A 5,224-nucleotide genomic window follows, 5' to 3' on the forward strand; every position below is an offset into this window, starting at 1 on the left:
AGGAAATTAAAATCTCAATCACAAGCTTGCAAAACCATTTAAGTGAATGTGAAGACAGAGTTTCAGATCTTGAATAGGCTGGGGCAGCTAGTGTAAAGGTAAGAAAGGATCTCTTAAACACAACTAAGATGCAGGAAAAATTAATCCATCACCTGCAAGATGATACAAAGATGAACAATGTGAGATTAATAGGCATCAATGAGAAAGGAGTCAATAAAATATTTTTAGTATTTTTTAAATCTCTTGTTTATTTAATTGTTTATTTATTTTGAACAGAATCTTAAAATGTAGCTCAGACTCATAGTGATCCTCCTGTCTCAAGCCCCCTAGTTCTGGGATTGCAGGCATGTACCACTATGCCTGGTTTTGGTGGCTGGCACAACAACATGGCATGTGGAACCTGGGATCAAACCCAGGTCCTTGTGCTTGCCAGGCAGTACCTTAGACCACTGAGCTATCTCTCTAGCCAAAGATAGCCTCTTCAAATAAATGATACTGGAAAAACTGGCTTTCCACATGCTGAAGATTAAAAGCCCATGTCTATCACCATGCAATAAACTAAAACAAAAATAGATGAAAGATCTAAATATTTAAACAGCAACACTAAATCCGATGGAAGATAGAATTCCTGAACATAAAGGTGTAGATAGAGACTTTATGAGCAAAACTCCAGTTAATAGTACAGAAACTATCACAAGGACTAAGTAACTGGCATCTCATCTTATTTCAAAGCATATACACAGAAAATTAAATCACTCACAAAGAGAAAAGACAACCCTCATGGTGGGAAAAAATTTTTCCCCGATATTCATCAGACAAAACATCAATATCTAGATCATATAAAAATCTGTGAATAGTCAGACCTTCCAAAAATTAAAGATACAATTAAAAAATAAACATCTGAAATGAAAAAAGTACTCCTCAGAAGGAGTACAAATGACAAATGAATATATCAAAAATATTCCATAGCACTTTTTATTTGAGAAATGGAAACTAAAACAATGCTGAGATTCCATCTTACTCCAGAAAGAATGACTCTTATCAAGATTACAACTAATAACAAATGCTGAAGGTACTTCGGGAAAAAAGAACAAATTATCTACAATTGGTCATAGTGGAAGCTGGTGCAAACACTGTGGAAATCAGTACATAGATTCCTCAAGAAACTAGGATTGTAAGTCCCATTTGATCCAGCTGTTCCCCTTTTGAATATCCTGAAAATGTCAATTAACTTCATTTAGCAGTAAAAGTAAGCTCCAACAGATCAAATGAGATTTCTTTCAATGATTCAAAGATCTCTTAAATCTTCAAGTTATCAATGTATCTCACTGATGGAGTAAAAAAAACTGATAATCTCTAGGACATATGAGTTGACAAAGAGAAAACATTGCACCAAATTCAACATAAAATTATGTTATAAAATTCTAAGAACATATAGATAGAGGAAAACTTCCTTATCAAATGAAAACCAAAAGGCTGACTAAATTTTCCATGGGAAAATTAAAAGACTAGAGAAAAGTAATAGACATAACTAAAAACAATTGATAATCTCATTTTCCTAATAGTATTAATTTTCCCAATTTTTTATGACTGTAGACCTTAGTCTCCCTTTTCTCAAAACATCTGCAAATCTAACTGAAACATTTCTCTGTATCCTTTTGAAATTTAGTTAAAGCTTCTCCTATCCTCCTGCCAATTGTCTAATGTATGGAATACTTTTTAAAAAATGTGTATTTGGTACAGGGTCTCACTATGCAGTTTGGACTCATAATTATCCTTCTGTTTTCGGCCTTCCTACAGGCTTGTGCCACCATGGCTGGTCTCAGAGATCTAGCCCTGGTCCCTGTGCTTGCCTAAGCAGGGTTATGGCACCAGCCCTTGGAATGCCTTTCTTATGAACCCAAGAATTATATGATAAATGATTCCTGTTGCAGTAGGTATCCACAGTCTGTTTAGAAGGCTAGGAGTTTAACACATGGATGTTAACAGAAGGTGTGGATGTCATAAACTCTCTGTTCTTCTGCCTCCCTGTGTCTTTATACTGTCTGTCTCTTATTCTGTGTCTGTCTGTCTGTCTGTCTGTCTCTCTCTCTCTCTCATACACACACACATACACACACACACACACACACACACACCAATTTGTAAAATGAAGTACAATGCATCTTTCCTGAAATGTACTGTTGACCATCCTTCATCTTCATGTTCTCCCATTCTTTTTCTTCACTCATTCATGCCATCACTAGAAAACTCTTATGGCTTTTTCCTCTTGGAGTTGAGTTCAGTTTCATTTACAATTACAGTAGTCCAAAATGATGTCTTTATTGTCTAAATTTTCCATGATTTTTTTTCTTTGAAAGTAGATTTTTATCTCAAAACAGAAATTAGTGTTAGTACTTCAAAAATTTTTATTTGATTCCCCAACACTGTACTCAAACTGAAACCTTCATGAAGTCAAATTGAATCAAAATAAGCTGAAAGTGGCTAAGTTCACTGGAGAAAAGATAATAAGGGAAGAAACATACTGTAAAGGATCAGACAATAAGAATAATTTTTCCAAGGTCGGTGTCTATCACAAATGTTTGAAAAGAAGACAATCAATACCAATAGAATGATTAAGCCATAGAGATGAAAATTCCAATTGTTTTTGCTGAAATTTTCCCCTGGATCTTCTACAGGTTTCTAAGAACTGGGTATAAGAGATATAATTTTGTAGAAATCCAGCTAATTCAGAAACAAAAAATCAGATTACAAAGGAAACCTGAAATCAACATTTTTTTCATTTCGCAAAGATGTTGGCATTGTGCAGGACAACCAGTAGAGAGTAAGATACCACAATGTTATATTTTGAAATATCTTCCCGAAGCCTCATGTTGCTGATTATTAAATCCTGGAAGAGTTATGGTCAGGGGCAGTAAAGAGGTGATGGGATTATGAGTGCGACAGACTCACCAATTGGATTAATCCATCCAGGAATTCCTTCTAATCCAAGGTGGAGGATGGTTGAAAGAAGTAGGTAGGTTTGACCCAGAATAGTCCTTTTTGTTCAATTTCTTTACACTCTGGCTGCCTCACTCTTCTTCCTGGCTACCATGAACAGCTTTCAAATCCAACAAATATTATTTTTAGTAACAAATCCATTAAAATATAAAGCATATATTTTACATATGTATTTCATGATATTTCTCAAACCTAGCAAAGATATTTTATACACTGGGAGCAGGATGCTATGAAATGGGATGGTTTGGAATTTTATTATGGCTTTTGACACTTTTAGTAGTAAACACAAGATGTAGGCATTATAAAAACCACTAACTTATTGTTAAAAAATGTGCTCATAAATGTTTTGCTCAACCTTATCAAGTTAGAAAAATCTCTAATATTTCAGTATCTCTTGCTATATTTCAAAAGAATATACAAAATATAATTAGAAAGAGCAACTTCCAGAACTGGAGATTTAAAGTTAGAGCTATTCTCCTCTACAGTGTGGATTGGCTAGAGCAGGGATCTTCAGTTAGCTAGTGTGTGCAGACAAATCTGAAGGTATTACCAAGGTGAACCCACTCTGCCAGGTTTCCGAGAAGCACAGCACAGAATGTCCTCAAATAAAGCGATGCTAAGCTTAAGAAATATCAGATATAATGATTCACTGTGAGCACAATTTTCAAAATGTAGCCATCTTCTGGAATTATTTTTCAAATAACAGAATTATGACACTTTAAATGGATGTTATGTGGGTATAGGACAATGTGTCATAAAATTTTAAGTTCATCAAAAAATTCATAATGGATTATGTATGAGATTGTAAAGTGCATTAATAAATTATCTAATCTTACCCAGTAGTCCAAGAACTTAATGAACTTCCTTACAGTTGGAAATTTCTTTCTTTCTTTAAAACTTTATAAGTTAAGTTTGTCTTAAATGTGATGTTATTGAATTTCTATTTTAATTAAAATTATTGATTAAATATCTTTTTATTATATTAACTTTAAGATGAAATGTTATTTCATTCTTGTATATAGCAGTGATAATAAATATTCAATATAATATTTTCATTTATGAGGTTTTTAAAGTTCAGTTAATAAGAACATTTATTTGAGGAAATGATTTCTTAAAATTATTTGTATTTACAATGCCATGAGTTGTACTATTTAATTTCAAAATATTTCTTTCCTTTGAATTCTTAGAAAACTGAAAAACAAACCTATAAATTAAAATGTAATAAAGGCATAGTTGTTTCAAGGCTGGCAATTTTTAGAGTAAAATTCAATGCTTCAACTAGTTAACTAAACAAACATAAAATAGTTCATGCACCTTGTACCTGATTTCTTATCTATGAATTTGCATATAATGCTTTTATCTTGGAGACTAAAAAAATATAATACATTGATACAGAATAGAAAAACAATATGGTTTCTGAAATTTTCATTCTTAATTTTGCAGTGGCAAATGTGTTTTTTAACGAAATAGAATCACTTCTTTTTTAGAACATTGCATTTCATAAGCAAAGCTTGATCAGTAAGGTAATTTAATTTTATTTTATTTTGAAGAGTAACAAGTGAAACAAAAACAGAAAATTAAAGACAGAAACAGGGTAACATACAACAATACATATGATACAGATTTTCAAAACAGGAATAACTAACGATGGTTGTTGCATTGATGATAAAAGTAGATTGATCAATAAGATAATTAAGTGAGAGACCAAAGTATAGTATTTTTAATATAATTACTTTTCAATGCATTGAGAAAGTTCATATAACTTCAAACCCCTTCATGCTTCTCTTACCTTCATGCGTGATCTCAGCACTGACTTTGGAAATCACCTTCGTTAAGTTTTCATTGATCCATAAAGATTTAATTGCTCCATATGTTGCAAATTCTCTGCTAACTGAAGTGTAATCAGTAGTTTGCATTTTTCTGATTGCCATATTTCTTTGAGAATATTTCATTGATGTTTAAAAATAATTAAAGACTGTTTTATGATTGATAATGCTTTCCTTCATCCTTTATTTTTTCTAGTCAGCACCTTCTATGGTGCCAATTTATATTATGATCAGAAAAATAACTGAATTTTTTTAAAGTTTCATTTACAGAAATTAAGTGAATTTTACCTCAAATTTTGAACAAACATAAAAATATCCAAAGAGGATTTCATAAAGTATCATCTCACTGACATGTCTTTTCACTTATTTAAAAGGAAAATATATGACTTGTAAGCAAA

This window comes from Octodon degus, unplaced genomic scaffold, assembly GCF_000260255.1.
Source record: "Octodon degus isolate 3935 unplaced genomic scaffold, OctDeg1.0 scaffold00143, whole genome shotgun sequence".
Taxonomy (NCBI): domain Eukaryota; kingdom Metazoa; phylum Chordata; class Mammalia; order Rodentia; family Octodontidae; genus Octodon; species Octodon degus.